The sequence below is a fragment of the Patagioenas fasciata genome, chromosome 10, assembly GCF_037038585.1.
Source record: "Patagioenas fasciata isolate bPatFas1 chromosome 10, bPatFas1.hap1, whole genome shotgun sequence".
NCBI lineage: Eukaryota > Metazoa > Chordata > Aves > Columbiformes > Columbidae > Patagioenas > Patagioenas fasciata.
Window position 1 is genome coordinate 12,693,746 of NC_092529.1, and position 27,511 is coordinate 12,721,256.

At 37.3% G+C, this 27,511-nt stretch overlaps 1 long non-coding RNA gene across 2 annotated transcripts in view; it reads left to right on the forward strand.

The window, feature by feature from the left end:
• The first annotated feature begins 15,932 nt into the window (after nt 1-15,932).
• LOC139828700 (uncharacterized) overlaps nt 15,933-27,511 on the forward strand; it is a 33,497-nt gene continuing 21,918 nt past the window's right edge. Inside the window, exons 1-5 of one of the 2 annotated variants that reach the window (XR_011740615.1) lie at nt 15,933-16,530; nt 16,866-16,972; nt 21,280-21,370; nt 21,449-21,659; nt 23,792-23,968. This is a non-coding gene — a long non-coding RNA (uncharacterized lncRNA). Of the gene's footprint in view, nt 16,531-16,865; nt 16,973-21,279; nt 21,660-23,791; nt 23,969-27,511 lie in introns of both variants that reach the window. The other variant, XR_011740614.1, reaches the window with a different exon arrangement.

Consider the following 27,511-nt stretch of genomic DNA (forward strand, 5'->3'; position numbering starts at 1 on the left):
GCTGGGCAACATTATATCGCCAAAATCCAGGAAATAGCACAAACATTGAACCACTGTATTTTCAATGACAATAATGAGAGAAGCTTTGGTATTGGTTGGCATCCCCACAAAAGGCACATGTTGGCATGTTCAGGAATGTAAATGATAGATCTGGTGCTTGAAGTTTATAATTATTTAATCAAACCCAGACTGAAGAACCTGGAGGGACATTGTGTATCCTTAAAGGAGAAAAAAGAGGGAGACAGAGAGAAAGAAAAGCATACTTTGCAAATGACGGAATGTATCAGTCCCCTGGGTGTGCCCACCATGTCTTTGTGATTGCTGCAGAATTTGTGGGTGATCTTTTCTGCTTGCTGTGTCACCAGATATTTAAGTAGCCCTGCAGAAACAAATTGCAAACCATTTTTTTTTTTTTATGTGCTGATGGAAGTAAGATCAATTATTTCCATTTCCTTTCATGGAAAAAAGAAAATCTACAGATCAGAACAGGAAACCACTCATTTGATGAACTATTTCTACACTACTGCACACGCACACACATCCACAACCTCCCCTTTGCTCCTGCAAGCAGACACGCACACAGCTACAAGCACTCCTTCTTCTAGACACATGGACAGCCATGTTATTTTCAGCTCACATTTCACGTTTACAGTATTAGTACAGAATTTCAAGAAGGCTTATTTTGTTTCCATTTTTTGTAAGAAGAGGAAAAAAAGAGATAATGAACATTCCGTTTTCAGAAATAAATCTCTCTGCACTGTATGGTCTGGCTGGTAAGAGGCTGAGTGGCAGAGATTTGCTGCGTTCCCAACCCGGGCTTTGCTGCCGACTCAACTTTCAATTTAGTCCTAGCGTGATGGAAAAAGAAAAAAGTCTTTCAAAAGCAGCAATTGTGTGTTTCTGAGGAGAGAGACCAAATTACTAAATCAAATTAGCATTACATTTCAGTCCTAGACCCTAGGAGATTCAAGGATTTACATAAAATACATTCCTAAATTACTTTGTTAGTGTAAACATCAAGATTCTGTGCAGAATCCCTGAGAAGTGAGGCATCATTAAGTGATGTCATCATGTAATATTTAAAAAAATGTAATATTTTTTTTAAAAAAAAAGCCTTAGCTGCACATATCAACAAATGATTGCGCTATTTTCAAAAATAAAAATACAGGACTTCATTATATTCTAAACAATTTAATACCATTAACTCATTCACTGTGTGTGCTAGGAATTCTGGCATTTTTTTTCTTTTCTATCCTCACAGACAAAAATATTTGCTGTGTATGGCTGTAGAAGATGAAATCCAGGCTCCACGCAAGGCTGTGGAAGAGATACTATGGATTTTTATAGGGTCATCGTTTGACTCAAAAAGACTAAATAAGGATCCTCACTATTGCTCCATTTCCTGTCTCAAATTTCTTCATCTAGTGACCTCCTCCTTCATATCACCGAATTATCTGTAAGTCTATCTCAGTTTATTGATTTCTTTTTTTGCAACATTGAGGCAGAGCAGAGTTTCCAACGTGGGGCTCCGCAGCTGGTTACTGCCCTATGGGCAACTGCCCTCTTGCACACTGCTGCAACCAGCCACGTGGCACCAGACGTCTTCTAGGTCGAGCTTTAAAGATCACTTTGCCAAAACTGATGGTGCAGTGATCAAAATAAAAGGAAAAAAAAATGTTTCCATGTATATGGCATGTGAATTTGATAACTAACCATCTGAAAATTAATCAGAGTATAATGTAGAGAATTTTATTGTTAATTTCACGAGTTTCAGGTACACCGAAGAGCTGCAAATGGTAAAAGGAGAAATGAAGTAAAATTGTGTTTATGTCCTGAGACATGTAAAGGAAAGTCAGTACCGTTTTAGTTATTGAATTAGAACTACTCTATTTGAGGAGGTAAACCACAGCAGCATAAAGAAATATGCAAGAAATGTTTAATTATTTTTAATTTAAAGATTGCTTAAAGAGCCTTATAAAACAAGTACAGCATTAAAACATATGCCAATCAAAAAGCTTCATAACTATAACAAATTATTTTAGTTTTTTGGGTTTGGTTTCTAAGTTGAACTAAACATTTCTGTTTATCCTAGGACTCTCTGTATATGTTTTCTGTGTTTTAGACAATACAACTCCCCAGAAATTTATGCGATATTATGTAATATATTCAGGAAAACTACTGAAGCAATTTATGTTTGGAAAGTTATCTCTAAAGCCAGAGGGATAGAAACATTTTCTATAATGAAATCTCACACCCCACACGTAATTTCTTTTATTTAATCTACTTGTGCATAGAAACCTATTATTAAAAAAAAAAAGTCAGAATAAATTCAACAGCTGAAAAGCATAAGAAAAAGTAGGCAAACTGTGAAATAAACAGCTAAAATTACAGGTATTTCAAAACTATTTTATTAAAAATAATTATGAAGATAAAAGTTGAGTGCATATAATAATGTGCTACCACTCTAAATGCATCCCTTCACTATCTTACAGGTGGGCAATTCTATTAATAGAGTATTGGGGAAAAACAATCCCTCCTTCTTTCCTTTTCTGGGTTTCCTTTCTTGACCCATTTCCTGGGTTTTTTCTGTTTGTCAGCACTAAGGTCATCTCCATGATTCACATTTTTTGCATTTAATGAATAAGAAACTCTCTTTTGTTGTTTGTTGGGTTTTTTTTGTTTGTTTCTTTGTTTTGTTCTCCTTTTAGAATATCCAGTATTGATAACAAGTTTTAAATAAGATCTATGATCAAAGGAAGATGTGGGTTGATTTTACAGTTCAGAGTTCTTTTAAATATAAATAAATTAATTTTAAAAAAGGCACAGGATCAGTTGGGAAAGCCTTCACTTATTGATTAATCTATAAGAATCAGCCAGAGAGGTGGAGGAATATCAGCAATATCAAACTATATTCAGATGAAAACATAACCCATGCACATTTTTTTCTCTGTGTTGCAAAAGATTTCATTTCCTGCTAAAGTTTCCAGGTGCGCTGCTCAGCTGCTGGTCTTTATCAAAGCCTGAAATTTCAAGTGAGGCTGATCCATTCTCCAAATACATGTGCTCTCTGCAGCTGATCCCAAATCCAACGAAATCAAGGGGAGACAGTGCGTGTAGAACAGACCTGGCAGCTGCTCCTTGCAGGCAAAGCTTCACTGGCACCGGGACAGTCACATCACTTCGCACCAGAAGCAATGCTGTACAGAGGTTGGTGTTAACTGATATTTTAAAAATGTTGCTATTTCTCAATACACAGAAATCTTGATAACTGAAACACATTAGACATATAATTTGTATGTCAGTAGGTTCATTGATAATAATTATCTGCTCTGGGTGAACTTGCTTTAGTAGGAGGGTTGGACTGGATGATCCCCAGAGGTCCCTTCCAACCCCACCCAGTCTGTGTTTCTGAGATTCTGTAATACTACATTCAATAATATCCCTAGGTGTGTTGAAGGCAATCCCTACGTATGGCTAGGAGTCGTGCATTAATACAAACTGAGAGAACTGGGTATATTTGTTAATTCATCACTGTTCCAAAAATGGGTTTCCACCTCAATACTTTATTTTTCTTTCTTAAATTTTCTATTAGACTTTTCCCAAACTATACGCCATATTTGTGATTTTTTTTGTAAACTTCATAATAGTGACCGTCAGCTTTATCATCCTACAGTTGAAAAGTCCACACAATTCCTTCCCAATTCTCCAAGAGATCTGTGTGCACCAGCAGCCTTTGCTTTGGGAATTAAGAAAATGTAATTATATGCTTAAATATCTTGCATCCCTAACTCATTTGCTGATAAGTAGCTACCAACCTTTCGCCCTGTGTACTCTCTCCTCTCTAGCACCAGGAGCTTTGCGTGGTCGGGGGGGAGTTTTGGTTCTCAGGGATGTGCCAGCTGCGCTGGAGCCACCTGTGCTTCTCCCTTCTGATTCTGCATCACTTCATGTGTTTTTTGAAACCAAAGTAGTTGACAGCAAGTATGTGGCTTAGTTTGTCCTCCATCAACTTCAGTTAAATTATAGCTCCTCTGTTAATAGACATCTTCCTTTTGCCATCTAGGACAAAATCTATTCTTCAAAGCACACTGCTTGGTTAGAGTGTTTGTGTACAATAGTTACCCAAAATTTTGTCTTACAGGATCTCATTTTGACAGGCAGTACAGAGCATGCAACATTTAAATGAGGTGTATTTATATCAGATGCATACATAGTCATTCATTCATATGTCTGTATATCAGATAGTTTTGTGTATAATGTAAATAGTACATCTTTTCCAAACAACACTTACACTTCAACAACCTAAATCTCCATTTGTCCTGTGTTAGCATGATGAATAAATTTCTCCAACCCTTCAACCCAGAAAGTTAAACATGTGGTTGAGTGGCAAACCCTTAAATTAATGACATGGTCTATGCTGATGTCACTGGACATGACAGCAATTCCACAGCACAAAACTCACCCAGTGTAATATCAACACACGCAAGACTTAAGACAAAGTTTAAACAGAACCTTTTTCAATGAAAAAAATCAGTGTTTTGCAGTTGAAGTATTTTGTAGAAATGTACTTGTATAAGCAAAAATGTCAATGGAGAAAAAACTACTCAGTTTAATATCATTTTAATAAGAAATATGTTACAATAAGAAACGTCCTTTGGCTGTGCACACTTAGAAGCATGCCTTTGATAACAGGAGTGTGAGCATTGGGAAGCACAAACTCACTCATTTAGTCAGGGAAAACCAGGCAGAGGCACTTGGCATTACCTCTTGAATTTTCTCAACTACATGGCGTGAACTAGCAGTGCAGTACACCAGTCTGATTGTGTGGACACGTAATGGGAAATGCTTTGCTGCATGCTTGAAATGGGCTGTGTAGATAAACTGAGTGCTGCTGAATGAACTAGTTTACACAATCAAAACACATCGAAGATTTCGGCTGTCCTCTTGCTCTGGAAGGAAGCATTGTATGGCAGTGCCAGAAGACCCAACAATAGAGTGCCAAAGGTCTCTCACAAGTAACATCCAGATCCCTTGTTATGTGCCCACAAGGACAGGATGTGCAAGGCATTTTAAAATCTTATAAGGTTGCTATTGAAAGTAGAAAAATTGCAAAATTGCTGTTGAAATCCTATTTAAATTCTACTCTGCCCTGTTTTCCATTCTGTTTGAAAACCTGGTGATAGTTCAGCAGCCTATCAAAAAAGAGGAAATTGGAGGGGGGGGGGAAGATTACTCTTCTGTAAGTGTGGGAGGACTGACAAGATTACAGCTGCTGGGTCTCCGTTACTCCAGACTACATTGTACAGAGTTAAAATGGATCTTCCCACAGAAAGCTAATCAAGGTGGCGGAGAAAAATTGGATTCATTAGCAATCCCTGTCACTGTAAAGTCAAATAATTCTTCACTCTTCAGTTGAGTCCAGTTACAGAGCTATTACTAGAAATTGTTTTTCTGTGACAGAGAACTTTGACAGTGGTTTTTCTTTGTTGGCACTTTGCTTACTCCTCACTCGTCTTGCACCCATTGCTGAATGGAGATTAACACCTGTTACTGTTTTAACAGAAAATGATGAATGGTGACGTTACTGGCACAGCTTTATGTGAACAAAGTTAAGCTTGTGTGTGTTAACTTTTGTAGTTACAGCAATTACTACAATTACTTTCAAATTATAGTTTGCACAGACCCTGCACAAAAGCTGGACAACTGAGAACAACCATCCTCCAATTTTCTTGGAGAGGGCTGTAGACAAAATGCAAACTGCAAGCTCATTCCGTACCTCCCTGGAGTCAAGGGAAAGCTATAAAGCACCCACCTCGTTTTGCCCTCTCAGCTTGTGATTTTCATAATACTCCTCTTTATGTATAAGGTTCTCACATTTCAGTTTATAGCTACATTTGACTCAAATATGAAATAGATACTTATAGAGCTTTAGTCAAATCTCAAGTGCTTATCTGGATTTTTGAAATGTGAACCACGTGACTAAATTAATGGGCACACTTATACTTTGGATTTAAATATATGTATCAGTTGTACAACTCATTATAATTCATCTCATCTGGTGCTGACGGTTGAAGGTCTGAGTTCTAGTCTGAGCTGCTCATTGAGGTTCCCTTTTTAGCCATCAGGGATCAAGACGTGTCACTCCACCAAAGAAAGATGACTGGTATTGATGAGATCAGTTGCCCTCCAGAATTGCCTGTTTCTTTCCTTTGTCAATAGAGGGAACCAAGACAACTGGCTTGGACCACAAGCCCAGGTTTTATTTAGGATTAAATTCTAAGATGAGGTGAAGGAAAAGTGCCATCCTCAGATAGTCGCTTCCCACCCTTCAGCTGGCCAGCCGGTTTTGCAGCTCTCTGTTGCACAATAGCCTGTTTTGCTGGGTAAACTTCTCTCTTAAAATAGAGCTGCCTCTGAGTGCAACTTTTCTATTTCTCTTGTGAGCTGGCTGAGTTCCTTATAGTGAGATGTACAAAAATCATAGCTCATACCTTCTGAAATATGATACTTTAAAATGTAGTTGTTAAGAGATGTAATATCTTTTAGATTCATAAGTCCATGGCTAATGAAAACATTAATTACTTTTTAAAAAATTTTCTTTCCTGCAGCTAACCATGAAATTCAACATCATTTATGTGTTTTGTGGTGAGACCAGAAAAAGTATATTTGTGATTTAATCTGACATAAAATGTTCTCTAAAATACTTTACATAAAAATTTTTCTAACAAAGAAATATATTTTCCAGTAAGAAAATGTAAAAAAATCACATATCATGTCTCTTGGAACTAATTTTCCTTATTCATACAAACCAATCATATCTTCCTATTGACAGCACTGTTTTCTGTTCTTTTCCTTTTTTCCTAGTACATTTGTAGCATGTGGATCAAAGGTTTGTGGATTCTTGTCTTTTCTTGAACCCACAAGCAAAGTAGCTACACAGCCAAGTTTCAAAAGTTTGCAAATCATTAAGAAACAAAGCAGACAAGACATACAGTGTTCTCAAGAGTCTTGAGACATGAAAGCATCTGTGTCATGATGTACAAACACAAAATCTGTTGGGACTAGACTTAGTTGTTCAGTAGGACTTGGAATGCACTATGATTCAGATCTCCTGTTGTAACTTTAAGGAATCGGTCTATATATTTTGCCACAAATCCCTCAAACAGTATTTCTGTAATGGAATTGAACCTGTCCGTTACTCTGGACTGAACTTCATATTTCAGGACACTCTGATCTGCATCCAGATTTTAAGTACATGTCTCATAACACATATTCTACTTGAAGACTAACTGCAGAAGTTTCCTAGGTTTTCGTTTCTTTACAAACCTTATATGAGAAACTATCCCTCTTGAAGTTAGTGGGGCTTTGGCATTGCCTTCACAATTTCATTCCTCATTCTTGCTTTTTTCTTGCCGTTGTCCTCTGGTGACAGACTGTTTCTTATCGCCTTTCCTGCTTGCTCCACCTGACAATGGATAGCTTGACCCCACACAGTCAGCAAGAGCAACATCAGGTGGGAAACTGGCATGTGCTCCCACGGGCAGGTGTTACCCTCATCCTCGACTCTTCCCATAAACTATTTAACTCAGAGCTAACGCTTTAGTCAGGCTATAGTGAGGTATTGTCTTCTACAAGTCTTACATCTGCGTAGTTACCTTCATAAAATTGTTTGAAAAGGCTTATTTTTTTATAAAACTGTCTTGACTGGCACTAATTATACTGTCATCCTTCAATTTTATACTAATTGAATCCCTTATCAGCTTTTCTATGACTTTGCTTGGGACTGATGCCAGACTAACTGACCTGTAATTAGTGTGATCATTCTGCTTCATCTTTTTGGCTTTTGGCAACGTTGCATGTTTCTACTGTTCTTTAGCAACCTTTGGATTTATAGTGTATGGGCTCCTTGATATAAAAATATTAATCTCTAATTAAAATATTTTAACAGTGACTTCCTGGGCAATGTGATGCAAGGGGGTTTATCATCATTGTGTCATATGAATGTATCATCTTTTTTCTCTTCAGATACTAAACAGTGGAAACTGTGTTTGTGCTTGCATATGTCTATATACAGTACATATTATTTCTGTCTTATCTGTGTTATGAATAATGCTGTTGATTTAAACACATCAGTAAAGTGTTCATACTGTTTTAAGGAATTGCAGCAGAGACAGTATAGTCCTGAAAAACCTTCTTATTGTTCTTAACAGCATGTATTTTCTTAACTTTCTTTATCATACTTCTATATTTTTTCATTACTAATTTAGGAAGACCACTGACTAATTTGATGTATGTGTATGTTCTTACACACAAACTAGAAAAGGTTTTCCATTTTATGCAGCAATGTCGTGTTACATTTTGGTTTTTTCTGCCAAAAATAAAAAAGAGACATAATCACTAACACTGCTCATATGTAATGAAACGATCAGAAAAGATGTTCGGAATTAATTTAATCCATTCTGTGCAAGTGTTATTTTACAGCCCAAAACACTTTTTCTAGTATGCTTCAGTAAAGATCGTAAGACACCTTCAACTCAAGTTCCTCTTTGTTTCCTTTTCCATTGTCCTTTGTTTGTTTGTTTGTTTTTTCCTTTGCTTAAACATGAGTTGTTTGGAAATTCTACTTATTCTCTGAAACTTATTCACTTTTGCTTCAAATAGTCAGTACACTTACATCACTGCACAAATGCATACCAACATAGCAGTTTGAAACTTACCAATGACATCTTGGCAGCTGAAGCCTGCATTCTTGATTACTGGTTTTTGTATCTCTCCTGTTTACTGTAGCTTCACAAGCGAATGCTATTTTATAAACACCTGGTAATTTAGTTAAAATAAGGAGCTGGACTTTTAACAAGAGATTGCTTTTTATAAGGTTTGGCATTCAGATATGAAACAGATGTTTATTGTGCTTTTTAAGTGTCCAGGAGATCTTGTCAAAAGTGTCTGGTATGTACAGTTATTTTCATGTTATATATAAGTGTATATTATTCTTTGTTTTCATGTATTAACACATGTATATTATTTCATAAATGAGTTTTGTTTTCTTATTATGGAATAATACTTCTGGTAATTGCCCACAGTTCTGCATATAAATGTGTTCTACAAAAGTGTTTGGATTAAAGGTGTCTGGCTGCAACTTTATTAAATAAACTGTTAATTAATCTCAAATATTATCTAGCATGCCAAAGGCTTTCCCTTTGTAGACAATGTAGGTTTATCTATGGAATCTCCAGTCACTTGGGCTTTCTAACCTCCATATGCCAAACCCATCACAGTTGTTTCCCCATTCAGGACATTGGGTGTAATAATGCATGTGCAACCAAGAACTAAAGTCTTGATATGCAGCTTTGCATCACCAAATGGCATTACCAACCTGGACTGAGTTATTGTCCTCACATGGTGTAATGTAGATCTCATCTTTAAAGTTGCATCAAAATAAAACACAACATTAACTTTTTAATGGCAATTTTTCTTAGGACATCAGACCTGTTCAAGTATTATTCTTAAAGGAGAACCTTTGTTAAGAAAACAAATCTCCAGAAATAACAGCCACAAAATGTTTCCACTAGATTCTGCAGAATACACCAGTTCCTGAGCTTGTGGCTCAGCTCTTACTCCTGAAAAAGGACTGACAAAACCAAGAGGGATTTAGTCTTAAAACCCCACAGAAGACACAATTTAGGGCTAGACTAACAATTCAGTGTGCCAGTCTCAGTCTTAGTCAGATTCTGCCCTTTTTTATGCTAATTTAAATCTCGTGCAAGACTGTTGACTTCAATAATGTTCTAAGGAAATGAAATTCTGAATTTTGACCTATTTTTCTTTGTGCTGCTGTTGTCTTTCGTTCTGCCTGTTTTGTCCCAATGTATGTCCTCTCCTTTTGCATCAGCCAGTAAGTCCCCTCTGCAGCTTTATTTCAGCTTTATTTTCAGCTTTTTCTCATTCTTCTAAAGAAAATAAGTAGTCTTACCCAAAAGGTGGTGAAAAGGTGTTTTTCCTGAACTAATCATGAATATAAATGAGAGGAGTGCAATACTTCTCTCTGTGTCTTCTGACTAAAAACAAACAAAACAGAAAGTTACTTATAGAGTCTGGAGCAGTTAGTGGAGGGAAATGGACAGTTATAGATGAGCTTAATTTTAGAATGATGAGTTTGAGTCAAAGCCCACTGAAGATCATGAGAGTCTTTCTACCAACTTCAAAAGGACGTGAAGCACACCCAGTCTTACCTCTCTACTTAACACAACTTTGGGTTAGAGCTGTATTAAGAAAACTATGGAAATTGCCTTGAAGGTTAAACCTGCCTTTAGTTTCAAAGGGAAAGTTTGACAAATTTTGCCAGACTCTGTAACTTAATTAAAACATTGGAAAATTTTGAAGTGACAATTGCTTTAAGATTTTTTTTTCCATATTTCTTCTTGGGTGGATCAAGTAAAATAAAAGAAAAAAGAGTGCCTTTGACTGCTGGGAAGTTTTTATTTCATTTAGATGCCTATCCAAACTCAGTTCACAGAGAGGAAAAAATATTACTTTGGCCTTCTTAGTATATTTTGCAGAAATTAAGTTATGGCTTATTTATACATGGTGCCCTGTTATTATGCCAAGAACAGGTCTGCTGTCTTTAAAATAATCATTAGCAGTCATACAGTTCCTGTGATGATCTTGTGCATCAGAACTATGTTTACAAGTACCTTTTGCTTTAACTGAATGTTAAATGAGTCTGTAATTATAGGTTTTAAAACTAATTTATTGAGAAACTGATTCACTATAAAGATTTCAGGGCTACTTGTGTTCCCCTTTTGACAAGAACACCCACTCATTTACTGTACCACGTACAACACAGAGGTGGAGCTCCCATTGGATTTTTCTCTTTTTTTTGCTTTGGAGGTTGTTGTGCGCCAGAGTAGTAGCCATATTATAACCTTTCTGAGGAAACTGACATTGAGAAAAAATATCAGCTTGAAAGCCATGTCACATGGTACTGCTGAAGCACAGCATGCACTTGAAGATCCAGAAGGAACCAAATGAGTTGATATGCTGGCCATGCTCATCTCTACCCTAAGCAGATTTCCACTCCAAAGTTATAAGTCTGTGTTGGGTTTGTTTGCATAGAACACTTTTAAAATGCTGTGATATGGTGGGCTTTGCAGATGGACCAACCTCCAGCTTCCTCCTACTTCCATAGTCAGTGTGAGATGCTGTCCTGTGTGTCTTTGAACTTTGTTATAATATAGGTATATGAATCTTCCATGTAGAAACGTGTGTAAACATTGCAGGATTTGTAAACAATTAAAAAAACCCTAGTGGTGTGTATACACACATGTATTTAAATACATGTATTTATAACTTTTTTCTAGCATTGATCTGAATTTTTAAGCCTTTTTCTCTGTTTCGATTCATGTAATAATGTGTGTACATTCACTATTTTCTTGAATCAGGAAAACAAAAGAAAATCAAGAGTAAATTGTTTTCTTGTCTCAGTTTACAGCATCATCTGATAAAATGTAGGTTTTTACTTCAGATAAACTGTATAAAGCATTAGCACTTTGCCAGAATACCTAGAGTGCCTGTTAAATACTTAACAAAAGGCTTATTTTGACAAAGGCATATCACCGCTAATTGTCAAATCCACTCCAAACAAAACTGGGAGAAGATGAGTGGATAATATTTTCAGTCAGCAGTCAGGCCTTTGAAAATTTAATTGTGGACAGTCAGAGCTAATGCTGCATTTTTGTGTTATCAGTCACAGCTTCATGGATTTCATTATTTTCACAGGTTGCTTTCTTTCAGTACTTTACACATAATGGTTGACATGTGGGGAAGATGGACGGACGTGACAGGACAGTGTTTGGAAAGAAAACTTCAGAGTTGATTTCCTCATGGTGTGTGCTGGTCTGTGTCAGCCCAGGCTGCAGAGCAGCGGGAGCAGGGCAGCTGCTGCCTACCTGACTGAAAGGTCCAGGCCCAGGAGTCCAGGTATGGCAAGGTTTCTCAGGGCTTTTGGAGTAACATCTGTTGAGAATGAGCTAAGTTTCTCCTCCATTTCTCACTGTCTCCCAAGGATAATGCTTTACAGCTTCTTTGTCTCAACTCTATTTTCACTTTGTGTTGTAATCCCTTTGAAGCCAGTTCCCCACCCTCTTTTCTTTTTCCAGGACTGTGTTGCTTAGAGGTATTGTTGTCTTCCTTCCTCCAAGGTCTTTGCACTTTTAGCTAGAATTAATGACATTTGGGTCAGACGGCAAAGAGAAAACTGGATCTTTCCAGTTTAGGGACCAAATCTGTTGGCTTTGCAGAAGGATCAGCCCTGAAAATTGTTGAAATAAAGGGAGGCTGCACACTCATCTCTGCCTGTATACTTTAAAGGCTTTATTTTCAAACAGGGCTCTGTTTTTGGAGAAAAGAAAAACCACAGGATACACTTATGAGGAAAATTATTTCTAAAGCCATGCCAGATCCTCAGCTCTTTCCTCTGGCCCGGCACTGAGAAGTGATCTTTAAGCTGCCTGCAGAGGACATCTGGTGATCCTGCGGTACAGAGGAGTCATCGTGCTGCTCAGCCACTTCAGGACATCTGTTCTTTTTAGCTTTTGGAGAGTGATGGGACACAGCCAGAATGTGCAGTATTTCAAAACAGATCTGTCAGCAGAATAGTCCCTGGAGAAGTTTGTTCCTGCTGGCGTAATTTCAGGTTGGTTCTCTCTTTGCTATTGCCAAATCAACCAGAAAAGACCCAGTGCATCACCAGATGAGACATCAGAGAGATGTTTTAAAGCAGCTTTTGCCACCTCTGTGGACTCTACCCAAAAAGTAGGTTTTCAGACAGGAGAGTCCTGTTCTGAACACTGAAGATAGGTTTTTCCAGGAAACATCTTAGCCACTAATAAGGACAAGAAGTGTGCAGCTTTGTAGATCAGCATGAATCAAGAACTAGGGATTGTTATTAAGCTGTTGAGAGCATGAGGTAGTTGGTACAGCTCCGAACTTCCCTGGGCATGTCCTCAGTGTGAGACAATTGCAAGTGTCTGCTGTACTGGTGATATATCTGTACGTCAGAAATGCTGAAGCTCCAACCTTGGCACTGCCTCTCTGGACCCTGGTACCACCTTCTGCTCCACTATTCTTGTATTCAAAATATCAAAGACTTGATTGTATGGAGTTATGCTTCATTTTCTAGAAAACAGATGGACATGGACTTCACCTTACTGTTCCTACCTGAACAAAAAAGATGAGTAAATCATTCATACATCCATTGTAATGGAAAGAGAAAGGCTTAGAGATAAATCTGCCTGAAAATTTGGTGGACCATGAATTAGCCACTTTCTCCCACTTTCTACTCCCCTCCTTTTTGATCCTTTTGGCCCAACCTCCATCAGTAAAATAAGATAATAAAAAGGTAACATAAGGAAAACTCACTTGATATGAACTCAGGATGATATAGGAATTTCTATCCTTTCACATGCTGTATGTGATAGGTACACAATTAGACAACTTATTCTGTCACTTTTCTAAGAAATTATTCTGTTTCACAAAGTAAGTCCTACAAGTGCTTAAAACATAATGTGTTTATCTGGACTGATCCTCTGAAAAGTCTGACCTATTTTACTTCCAGATAAATAAGCACTCATGGAGTATACACCGTAACTTCTGTATGAACAAAATGGACTGAGACTTATGGAATGTTGTCAGCCGTCTTAGCACAAAACAGAGTTGGTATGTATTCAATTATCTTTACTCTTTAAATATTATAAGTACTTCTTTTCATACCTCCAGGTAGGAGGCAAAAAATTAAATCTACTTTTATATTTATATTCTAGAATGCCAATAAGACAGACTGACGAAAATCATTAAATCATTAGGAGGATTGTGTCTAATGTGTAAGATACCCATGGGAAGTACAGAAGTTTTTAACCCTGTCTTAAATAGACACAAATTTATTGGGGGGAAGGGGAGAGCGGGAGGGAATTGTGTTTTGGTCATTATGCAACACAGTAAACTATTCCAATTAGGTATCAAGATGTCTGTCATGTGTTCAGACTCATGGAAGTAATACACTAAAATTACAGGGATCATCAGTGTTTGTGTAAATGTGAATTCTTGTTCAAGCATCTTAGGCATAGAGAAGTAAGTTGATCTGTAGGATAAGCAGGTCCATTGCCTTCAAAAAAGATTTGTGTTGTTTATGCCATCACTGAATTTGGTCCAGAATAATTTAATGCAGTAGATCTGAAATAATCTTCAGATTTAAGCTTCTTCTGCAGGCCTTCTAGAGATAGATATGTTTCTAGAGACATAAACTTAAGAATTTTAATAACTTTTTAAGACTGCTGGCACGAGTGATATGCATAATTCACGAGTTTCACATTGCAGACATGTTAAGGCAAATGAACTGTTGCAAACGTAGCTACTTACGGTGTATGCACAAATCAAGAAGTAAATATTTTTCATGCTTCACTGTGCAGGGCAAAATGTGTTTTTGCTACTGAAATACAGAGGTAGCATTTTACGATTTCCATGGCCATAAGAGATATGAGGGTGAATTGGTGGATTTCAGTATTTCTGTTACGATGGAGAATGGCAACACATTTTCCTTTCTGCAAGACTTAGTTGTTAAAATATATAAATCTTAACAGTTACTAGAATTTGAATTAGAAATGCATCTTTTAATTAATTTTCTCCTATGATTTTATTCTTCAGAGTCCTAGAGCCCTTTTCTGAATTCAGTCGCAAATATAGTGTAGGCGTTTGAAGTAGTTGATTTGCAAATCTCAACCACAAAAGACAAGCAGTCACCTCTAAGATACCAGAACTGCCTTGAGGAAAATGGCAATGTCAACATTTACCAGTGAGGTGAATGAAATTTCTTATTTAAGGAAGCCTTAACATTATTAAAAATCCCTTTGTGTCTTCATTCCCTGTGAAAGGAGCCAAGATGCTGGTTGTTACATTTGCCTACTGCAAATTTGTTTATTCCCATTTATCTTCTGCACAGCCCTTGCTGATACGTGAAGCAAAGCGCTCTTCCAGTATTCCTCATGTGCTTGACACATCATGAAAAGCCAGCCATGCTTCTGAGGGGTGTTCCCGGCTTCTGTAGCATTTCAGGGCAGGGAATGGAACAAAAGACTTTGAATCAGGCAAATTAAGAATGATCTCTGAGATAAACATGTATTATTCAGTAACCTTATTTAAATTCCAGGAATTCTGAAGTCCATACCTCTTGCTTTGTGTTGCTCAAAGCCTGTTCTTTGTCTGCTGTCAGATTTTCGAAGTGCAACTGGGAGTGACTGACTTTTCCACTCATTTCCAGGCATATTTTCTCACTCTTCAGAAATGTCTTCAGAGGTTTGTCACAGTCAAGCTTTGTGACCATTGGCACAAATTCCACCAGGTCTGAGGAGAAGGAAGATATTGCACATTTTCACTGAGATAACACGAGTCACCCTTCTAATTCTGCCACACTCCACTGTCCCTGTTTAAAATAATCTAAAAACTTTACCTTTTGTGCCTGGCTTTATAGAACTTCAGTGATTCCTGAGCAGGTTTCCAATCTTTTTTATTTTTATCTTTTTACATGTACCATCTTCCTGTTTAACAAAGGAAAGGAAGAAAGGAAGAAAGGAAGAAAGGAAGAAAGGAAGAAAGGAAGAAAGGAAGAAAGGAAGAGAAAGGAAGAGAAAGGAAGAGAGAAAGAGAGAAAGAGAGAAAGAGAGAAAGAGAGAAAGAGAGAAAGAGAGAAAGAGAGAAAGAGAGAAAGAGAGAAAGAGAGAAAGAGAGAAAGAGAGAAAGAGAGAAAGAGAGAAAGAGAGAAAGAGAGAAAGAGAGAAAGAGAGAAAGAGAGAAAGAGAGAAAGAGAGAAAGAGAGAAAGAGAGAAAGAAAGAAAGAAAGAAAGAAAGAAAGAAAGAAAGAAAGAAAGAAAGAAAGAAAGAAAGAAAGAAAGAAAGAAGTTGCCTTCATTCATTCTACTGGGACTGAAGGTTTTGAATTTTACATACCAGTGGCATGAGAGTGTGCAGGGAGCATGCAAATTTCACGTCTTTAATATGAAAATACGAACAATGGGCATAAAGTAGAAGTTTGCTGCAGTTATTGCCTGAATGGAGCTCACTTTGGACAAGACTCAGTGAGTGAAGCAGGGAAACAATTGTTTACCCATTGTTTTCCATTTGTAGTAGAAAAAGATGCAAATTAGAGCTCTGTCAAACACAGGAGATCCATCTCATGCAAGATCTTGAAATATGGCTTTGTTCCAAATTGGAAAAAACTCCAAAATTTCAAAGAAGAAAAATATCAGAAATAATAATTCACGCTGGGTTGGCAAAATCATTTTACTTTGTCAAAACTGAAGTGTTCAAGTTTGACATTGATTACTTTATATTTTTGATACGATGTTTCTAACCTGATGCAAAATAAAATACCTTATTCAAAACTTTCAAGTCCAACACTAACGGAAAATGGCATATGCTGAGGATACCACCTATAGAGTTATCAAAATCTTCACAGATGTCTACTGAGATTGTTGAGAAGTGAGTTGCAGTCATTTATTAATTTATAATTGCTCATTTAGGTTTGTTTATAACCATTTATTCAACCGTGTTGAATAAGTCACTATCACCGTAATGCCAAGAAGCAGGGAGTCCACTTGATACACACCCAACCCTCCCTACTAATGCCACGTGAGTATGGCCTCTGAAGCCCATAGGGAAGCCCATGCAGATGTGTGGCTTATCACAGAGTAAACTCAGTGTATGCTTCTAGCTGAGTGCAACCACCCACTGTTTCAGGTCACAAACCTTTTCACCTGAAGGATGAACAGTCCTAGTAGACAATGTTAATAAGTTTCCTTTATGATTTGCATTAGGATGGACTGTGGGCAGGGTTTCCATAACCTTGGAAGATTCTCCTGTGCATTATCCTGGATTCGGGACCAGTAGGACCAAGGTCAGAAGGTGTGTCCATACCATACAGGTGGGTTTTACATACTCTAAAACAGCCATTAGTCTTAATGAAATACTTAATGGCTGCATTATCCTTTTTAAAAAAATTATTATTATTTCTGGTACCTGTCTAGAACGCGACCTCGGTATGTGACTAGGAATACATGTTTTGAAATGATCAAATCTAACACTGGGAAAAAGGCTCCTTTGCCCCTTTTCAGCTGCCACAGTGTTGATCCTGTGGGGCTTGTTTGGTTTTGTTTTAGCAAACAAGCAGGGGCCTTTTTAGTCATTCTTTAATCATTAGGGCATAACTTGTTCACATGTGGTCATGAAACACAGCTCCACCACAATTCCTTCCTACTGACTATAAATGGCATGACCACAGCATAACCTAGGAGGGCATGTTCACCCCTTGTTTCATGCTGTACTTGCAGATAGATCACCACAGTTTAATTATTGGTGTATAACAATGTGTGAGCTTGAACCACCACGTTTATCAGAATATTTTTTTGGTAGAGAGTAGAACTCTAAAATGCAAAGCATTAGGTTAGAGAGTTGATCGATTGCTGCCATTCGTTTATTTCCTTATGGAGCACTGATGCAGTGAAACTCCCATCACAAAGAACTATCGTTAACTAGTGCACGTTTATTTGCTTAAGAAGTCTAATAATCAATCATCAAATTTCTCCACTTGTTTTGTGGCATTGTATTTCATCACTTGGTAGGGTATGAAACATTATAATTCTTTACACAAGTTTGTTAACGGAATATTTATTTGAAGAGGTTTAAATATAAATAAAGATTTTCTACATGTATTTCTTTAAGAAGATTTATTTTTATTTCAACTATTTGCTTTCCTATGAAAAAAATATGTGAAAAAATAATCCAGAAGTGTAAATGGCATGAAAATTGAATTATCCATCAGATGGAAGGGGTGATCACTGCAAGTCAGGTATGTGGGTTTGGGTGGGGTACAGCAAACAGCTTCATTTGTTTATATGTTTGGGGGATTTCTCTCCATGTCCCTCTGTCCCTACTGTAGATCATTTATCCTTTGAGAAAGAAAAGGAAGGCTGGTATAAATTAGGAATGGTAATGTAAAAGCTTATATCCTCTGCATAAAAGTTTTTCAAATTAATACAAGCATTAAATTGCCAAAGATTTTTCCCATATACTGCCAATATTAAACATGACATGCCTTCTAGGGTTGGTATAAAGTTTTGTCAACATTTTTGGCATACAAGATCTCAGCCTGGGGTCAATATTTTCTTGACCAAATTTTGTTGTTTCAGTTGCCTTTTTACACTCATATATTGTAACTCAAACATCCCCAAAAAAACGAGTTTTGGCAGGCTATTAGTCCATAATGTGGTCTAATGCCTTTGGGTATTTTTTTAAATGTAAATCATTGAGATATTTAAGGTTTGAGGTTTAAGAACTGTGCACACACTTTAACAACTTCTTTTAAAAATATTTAGTATGCATATTTACTACATATGTATCTTATAGAGACTGGAGATTAAACTGGAGATTACTCACTAAAATATGCAAACTGCTGTCCATGAATAAACATCCTCATGAACTCCTATAGAAAGTTTTGTATTTTAAAAAAGTTCTTTAAAACTACAATGAAAGCAAAAGGAAGTAATAGGGGGGAGGAAAAAGCAATGTTTAAGTAAGTTTAATGGTTTGACTTGGCCACGGAAAATAAAGAAGTTCATTTTGTTCTCCTGGGATCTAATCCAAAGCCCACTGAGGTCAAAAGAAGGCTTTCCACCAATTGCCATGTGCACTGGGTCTGGTCTCTGCTCTGTTGCTCCCTCACTGTGCTGTGCTGATGGGCTGCAGCAGCTCACGGAACACAGTGACCCACTAGTCTGCTGTACGCATTGCGTGGGTTTGGGGTAAGTTACGGTGGCAGAGGAACTCTCCTCCGGAATGTCCATCCTTCCTCTGTAATTTGGAATCAGATTTCCACTTTTGCCTTGACCTGTCGGTGCTTACCAGTTATTCATTGGAGTTCTCATACAGTAAAATTTAAGAGGAAGCTTGTAGAATCCTTAAAATGTTCAACTGTCCCAGTGTGCCTGTGCATGTAACAGTGTTATGTACCACACAGCATCACTCAGCCTGAGGTCTTCTAGAAACTAACCTTTTTTCAAAGTCATTTATAACATCAGCCTGGGACTACATACTGTAATTTGTGCTAGTAACAAATGACAGGATTTGTGTAATCAACAAGCACTGGCGCCATCGCATGCAATGCTCGTTAGAATGCAATTCTTGCAGTTCCTGGACAATCTGTTCCTGATGGTGATTTTTGGGAGCTTGTAAACTCTCACTAAGATGCTGGCAACATCAACCAAACATCTCAGACACATTGTCTTTTTGAACCTGAACTTTTTAAATGGTGGTTAAACATGTTGTCTGCTTTAGTTTCCTGTCTATCTTCATCATAAGCCAGCACCTGTTTCCAATAAATTATACACAGAGCTGTATCAGCAACACCTTGGCAGCAGCTGCCACCCTGAAAAGCAGAATGCCCTTGAGGACAATACACCTGTGAACACATACAGTGTTTATTTAGCTGAAAGGCAAAACTTGAAGTTACATAAAGCAATTATCTAAAGGCTAATATATGCCAATTATTAACACAAAATAACCTTGTTCTTAAAACCAATGAAAATCTATTTAAGGCTTTTTCCAGATCTCAGGGAAATATATACTAGCACTATGGATATGCTGTTAGCCTGGGACCTCCAACTGTCTGATGGTGGGAAGATGTGTGGGGGAGGCTGTGTTTGCAAAGTAACAGGGCATAGATTTGGACTTCATTACACACAGAGATGAGAGAAGAAGCCAAATCATTTTCAGAGAGACTGTTAAACAACAGACTCATTTTCTTATTGGTTCTACATAATAAAGTAGCATTTTGTTGCCGAAGCATAGAACCATTCTGTTTAAGACAGTGTTTGATCTTCCCATCCCTATGAGACAGAAGGAAAAATGGTCCTGAGAAAAAGGGTTTTTATTACTAGAACAAACCTTTCATATCTAGTTCACTACCAGCACTGTCCTTTCATGTAACAGGCAGCCTATTTTAGCAGCAGTAAGTGTAGTTTGTTGTTTGCAGCAGCTCAAAGGATAATGAAAAAAAAAAAAACAAAAAAACAAAAAAACCACAACACCTTATGATTAAAATAGAATAGAAATCTGAGATAAGTTCTCAAGTTTTGGTAGAGCAAAAAGTAACACTAGCAACTCTGTAATTCAAATAAGTTGTAGAATACATTTTCAGTTTAATAGGTGTACTTTAAATATTGTTTGGCATGTGAACCTTATAAACCACTTAAAGGGGAACATATTTTCTACTCAGTGTTTCCAAAGTTAACATTAAATACAGAAAGTTTATAAATGTGTGTGCATGTATGTACATATTCTTGTACTAAATGCTCATAATTCTTTACATTTTTAAGTCATACCTTACAATATTTTAATTCCCTGTCTGATCCTTCCCATTGCCATTTAAGTGATTAACTTCAATGATCTTAGGTGAAAATGTGTTTTAACACTTTTGTTTGGCCAGACCTGAAAGCTGCGGAAGGACTTGCTGATGAGTATTACAGCCTTCTTAAGTGTCATTTTTTAAAAATTCTAATTTTTTTAAAACACTAATAAACATAATGTATTTTGTTTCATATTTTATTATCAGATAGTTTGAAGTTTAACATAGTTACATTTTTTTCCAGGTGACTTTCTTAAAACTGCTCTATTTTCATCTCAGAACAAGCATGGTACATTTCAGAGATCCAAACTGAAACATATGGATTAAGTCAATGATTCAGTTTCTAAACCTCCAAATGACTGTTCTGATTACTCATGCAAATCTATATTTTTGCCAGGTTTCCTTAAGACTGTAATACAAGTAAAATTAACAGAAATGTATTTTCTTCTCCTAATGCATCTGAGAATATGACAGAATGATGGTCTCCATATACAGATACAAACATGTTTCTGGATTTAAATTATTTTGGCTGTGTTTGATTCTAATTGAATATAAATGCTAGGAGCACCCAGCTAAGATTCCAACCAAAAGGAAATTCAGCTATGACTACAAAATAGAAACTATTTCATTTCCCCTGGAGTGTTTAGCTTTTATTAAATGTCAACAAATCTAAAAACATGCTTTACTAATCTATGGTGTGTATGGGAAATAAGTCACAAGCATAAGTCACTGAAGATAATGTTTACTTTGGTTTAGATAAACAGGTTCCAGAGAAATGAAATCTCTCACAAGTATTTAACTAACCCTTGTTTTCCTTTAACATTTGTCAGATCTCCCACTGGTGATCAAAGAATGCCAAGCTGTGATATAGCTTGGGGCCTGTGAGCAGACCTGTGTTTGTGATCTTCACTACCCTCTGTGGTAAGTTTATCCATTAGTTTATTTCCTGTTGACTTCCATGCACACTGTTAAGCCAGGATGTTGCATGTTCTCAAACAGAAAATGAAATTATAAGAGGAAGATGCTGCCACCTGAAAGGTCTGCCCCTGTGCTGCCTGCTGGAGAATTGCCGTGGGACTGAGGACCACAGAAGCAGCTGGGCATGGGGACCCACGGGGAGCCGCACCCTACTGCAGGATAAGCTGCATTCCTCCTGACCTCACATCCGTATTCATATAGGTTTTGCCAAGATTGGGACATTAGAGTGAAGGTAAGTCCTGTACCTGAGAGAAACGTGTTAGTTATAAAAGAGAGCACACAACCACCATGCCTCCTCCAGCACAGCTTTTCACATATTCAAGGGTGGGTAACAGGAGTGCAGGGCCATGTAGCTCAGTCTGGTCTTACCCAAGGGATCCCAGGTTTGATTTGGTGAAGACACTGCTAAGGCCTTCTGAACCTGAGTTGCTTTGGGAAGGGAGTGGCAGGGCAAACCATTACTGATAGATGGCATTGCAGCCCACATATCCAGGACAGAATTGCTGAACCAACAGAAGGAGGAGGGTAGAGCTGTGAAAACCTGTTACCCCCTTAACAACACCCCTGCTGCGGTGTGGTCTCTTCTGTGCATTAGCTGTCATCACTGGGTTTCTCGTGATATGATGTTTGGGCCAGGTAAATGGCTTTGGTCTCCAGTCAGTTGGTCTCCAAAAAATAGCTATCAAAAGGTACCCACCTCTTTTTAAAAAGCCAAACAGAAGAAGAAGGTACAAATGCAAAATACAGTTTAGGTACAGCAGACAAACAACCACCTATAATTCCTTTCCACTCATGGAGATACACAGAACAATAAAAGAGAGCAATATGAAAGTTCACAGTATGCAAGATTCATCTTGTAGTCACAGGATTTGTGTAACTCACTTTGAACTGATGTTTGCTTATTTAAGAATGCACACCTGCACATTACCACTTGTGGTAAATAAGTTTATTAGCTAAGGAATGTCTGAATTCTTACTGGAAATCCCATGTAAATGCAGTTATGTTTTCTGTTAAGATCGCTTTTGGGTAAAATATGCTACACCACTTACACACACCAGGAAAAAAAAGAAAAAAATAAGGCAGTAAATGATGTACCAACATGCAGGAAAGATGCAGGTGAAAAGATCCACAGGGCTTAAAAATGTCATGTGCCTGATGATTCACTGTATCTTTCCATGTACAATTTAAGCATTCTGTTTTGTATTACATTAATGTCAGATCAAATGTTCCACTAGGACATTATTAGTGAATCATTTGTATTTGTTTTTGCTTTAAATTAAGCTATGAAGTTGGTGACAGAAGAAATTCTGATGCTTGGTATAGTATTAATACTTGAAGGCCATTCAACTTTGTGAATCTACCATTTGAAGAGAATTTCCCTATGCAAAGAGATTGCTCCACTTATGAGAAGATCTTTTTTTTTCATCTCTGAGCTCCAAAAGAGCAGAAGGGTAGAAAGAAAGTGAGGGGGAGCAAAGGGAGATGGAGCAAAGTGGGAAGTTTTGATCTTTTCACCGAGGGGCTGAGGCAGTTCAAAATGACACAGTCTCTCACCACCTTAAAAAAAAAAAAAAAAAAGAGAAACAGGGAGGTTGGTATGACAGGAGACAAATAGTGAAGCAGGAGGCAAAGCCTCAAGGTAAGGGCTGATGCCAGGCTCTGAAGGAGAAGCTTTGTATGGACCAGAAGAGAAGCAGCATTTTGGTTTCCTAAACCCAAGGATCTTCCAAGTGAAGAAATCACAGGGACGAAATACATTCAACTGACTTCTGATTTTGCATTTCTCTTGAATTTCTTGCACTATTCAAATTATAAAATAGTTTTGCCATAACCAGACTGAACAGCCTGGAGCCATGGGAAGAAAAAAAAAAAATAAAAAGAAACATGCCAAAGCTATTGGGAAATCTGCAAGCACTGGCCCCAAAGCATTCAGCTTTCAGCAGGACTTAGAGGCCCTATTTCTAGAGCAGAGAGATGCAGAGTGGTTGTGTGCCAGGGGCTGGGGAAGGGACAGTGCCTGCAGACCATTTGAGCCAGAGTAAACTTGAGAAAAAAGGGGTTTACCAGCAGGTCCATTGTCTGGTTTACCAGCCATGTGGGACAGGTCTACTAGTGCTGTGTCTCTGATTTAAAATTAATGAGAAAATTAATGAGTCTAGCACATGGGTTTAATTTTGTCATGACAAATTTGACTGACACTTTATTCCAGCCCAATGAAATGAATAGGACTTCCCAAAGAGCAAAGCACTAGTATGCTTGAGGCGGGGCCAGTCTTTTAATCTGCTGTCCTTATACAGCCCAGTTTTCTTGGTTACACCTTTTAAGTTACTGTCAATCATCTGTCAATAATCAACGTTTTGGCAGGCCAGCAAGTTGAAGTGGATATACAAAACAAGGCGATTTATCTGCACCTACACTTTTACCAGGCATCCTAATGGAGTATGAATGTACAGTCCAAACACTGCAGTATGGCAGCACCGGTCCTGGGAGTATGTAGTTAAGCATGAACAATGTGTGAATTGTTGAAGACCAATAAGAGATGTGAGTCCTTCTTAATTTGTAGTAAGATAAGTTTTTGCACAATAGTGATTGCTATATATGTGTGGTGCTTAGTATGCTTTTATTTTTGCATGATGATAACCTCTACTGTCATAATTTATTCTTAAGAACTACAGTGTGTAAGTAATTAAAAACAGCATATGAATTCAGTGCCTGAAAAACTGCCATCTTCTTTTTCCTACTCACAGCAGTCACTATTCAGACATTTGAATGATAGAAACAGAATACACACCTACCTACTGTAATTTATTTCAGTCATTTTCAACAAGATGTCCTCTTTAAAAAATATCCTTGAAAAATCCACGTCAATCCTTCATCTCTCCTCTGAGGAATGTGTGTTTGTATTATTCTTGAGCCAAGAATGGATCATCATTCATATATGCAAAAGAAGCATTAAATTACTTCTAGAGTTGGCCCATTCTGCTGCTGAGTGTAATAGGACTACTGGAACCTTAGGTAGAAAGTAATGTTAAGAGACTGGGTGAACATTGCTGCTTATTTTTGCAAAAATCTGCTATTTTTATAAAGAAATAATACAAGGAAGGTCTTGGGCAAGCTATGGCAAGGTAGTAGTTTTCTGAACCCTTCTGGAAATACTATTTACAGACATACCAGACCTTTTATTTGTCTCATTCAATGTCCATGCTCAAAGAGAACAGGATTTCACATTAATTTAGCTGTATATGTTTGTTATTTCAAGTAAAATTCTCAAAGCATCAAAATGCTTCTATGTATGAGGTATTTCAAGAAAGCAGACACAGGCACATCAGATCAAAGATATAGAATACAGTCTGATTAAACTAATTTTTAAAAAATGCACCCGAAAAGAAATTTTCTTTGATTCAGGGAACATGAAAACCAAACTACCTTTGAACAAAAGGTTCAAATGAAATCCAATATTTTTTTTTTTATAATTTAAGAAATTCAGGGGTTTTAATGTTTCTTTGATTTTGCCTTTTTATATGTCAATTAGAGTGGGACAGAGCTATTGCATAAAATATATATGGGGTCAAAGCCTAAAGTAGAGACATCAATAATAACGTCTGCAGAACATCTGAGTTTTCTTTGTATTTCATGACACTTTAGAACAAAAATGTTTGCAAAAGTCTCAGCAAGTAGTGACGTTTTAGGTTGTTTATTTAAAAATAAACAGAGACCAAACCTTTGAAAAGCACACTATAGGTACATTTACAACTATCCCTGTTACTGAATTTGGAGACTACTTCTCTGTTCAGCATTTATCATGTTTAGCCACCACATGGCTGGCCTCACTTGGTGCCATCCTGCCAGTCTCACAAGATGTAAAGCATCCCCAGTATCCAGGGCATGAGAAAAATTATGGGAAAATTTAGGGGCACATACAGATTGTGACTTAAGGAAACAGCTAGACATGAGTCTTGTTTGTGTCTTATTTTAGGTAGAATTATAGTATCTGCTCAGTGTATGCTCAATTTAAAAAATTTAGTTAGCTCCATCCCTTTATCTTCATTAGTTTTGATGTGTTGGTCGCCAATAAACATGCTGCTATGGTTTCTTATGGTTTTTCAGTGGAGAAAAATTAAGAAAGGTGTCTGAAGATCTGAAGGTTTGGGATTTTTCTCATTTCCATTGACAAAAATTTCTCCAGCTAATGACATACATCTAAAAGCACCCAACCCTGATAAGCTTTATTCCTGAGCTCTGCCAACAGCAACACACTTCTTGGTGACAGTTTCAGTAGCTTGTAGGTGAGACAATCTCCACTAATATCTAGTATCTAGTCAGGGTTTGGAATCAGTCTGCAAAGTAAATACTGTCCTAATTTATCATTTTCCCCTTTTCCTACAAGAAATCACCTGCAAATTGATTGTCTCTCAACCAGCTTTGATTTCCAGATTGGCTGTTTTTTTTTTTTTTCCAGTCCTCTTTCTATACTGTTCAGTTGTCATCTCTCTCACTTCCACAACCTCTAGACTTTCATCTTTAAACTGTCCGTCCGAACCTCATGAATTCTCTGAACCTAACAACTTTTCTTAAGGCATTTGTACATTCTGGTAAAGGCACCTTCTGTACAGACTCTACTTCTCTAGACTGAAATGTATGGTGCCCATTGGAAGTCTTGCATATAAAGTCACCAACTCCATCTATTTTCCATCTACTTTCTATGGATGCCCAAATCTTGTTTTGAAAACTGTTAGGCAAAGCAAAGATTATGAAAAAAATTCCCAGTGACAGTTATCAGTTATGATAACTATAATCAGCATGAAGGGTATGAGCTTTCAGCAACGGCAAGCACAAAAAATGCAGATAAATGGGTATCAGTAGCTGTTAATTTATTGCCTGGCATAATGACAGAAATAAGAAAATATCCGTTTAAAAGTGTATTTTACCTATTTGATCAATATCTAATGACAGTCACCTTGATCACCAGTTGCCTGGTTCTTGCTCACTTTCAGGATATTGATGCAAACATAGGATTTGGGCTGTGATTATAATAAATTAAAACCTAAAGACTCCTAAGTGATTGAGTGCAAAGGGACTGAAGAAGCTGTCAGGCATTCTCATGTGTTGTCTGTGCCGTAATTGTTTCCAGTGGTCAGCAAAAAATGAAACAGAACCATAAGGTTCTAAAGATTAGGCTTAATGTCTCCCACATAGTCTAATACATGATATGGCCCTTTCCTGGAACACTGTGCGCACTGAAGGAGAATGATGAAGCAGAAGAATGGGCACTATGCCATTGCATCAGATGAAAGGGACGTTGGTGGATATTTGCCATGGGAATACTTGACTGTTAAGCACTTGATCTACTGTCTGTTAGCTCATGGGAATGGAACTAGTAAACTTGGGAAACCTCAAATAAATTCCCATTGTATATATAAAATAATCCAAAACAGAATCTTCTCAGGAATAGTTGCTAATGATACTGGAAGTCATCTCTGTTTAGCGGAAGAAGAGACAATTTTCTGTGATCCATTTCAGTCCAGATTTTTATACGAAAAATTTGTTCCCAATATTTACAAGATGGGAAGTCTTTCATTAGTGAAATCTCAATTTTAGGCATTGGCTTAATAAGGTACTACAAAGAATATTTTTTAAAAAGCCTACTTCTACCACCCTTGCAATGACATGAGGGACCTTTAAAATTACCTAGATGATAAATTGCTGTTTCAGAAGAATTCTTGAATGAGCTCATCTTTGTACCCTATTCACCATAGTCATGGTTTCTGTTACAAACCAGATGAGCTGAACATTTACCTTAGATCTTTCTTCTAATTTATGATACAAATGTGTAATAAAGACAAAGTTAGTTTCACATACAAACATTTTCACTGATGTCTAAAACAATCCAATGGGTTTTCAACTGCATGTTTGGAGATGAAACTGATTTAAAACTCTACCTCAGTCCAAAACTGCTTAGTTTTGGGTTGTTTTTTTTTTAGCCAATCATCTGCAGATACCTCACACTGAATAAGTCATGCATTTCTAGCTGGCTTCCCTAAAGGGGTTTTTATTCAACGTTTAATAGAAACCATTAAGTCATTG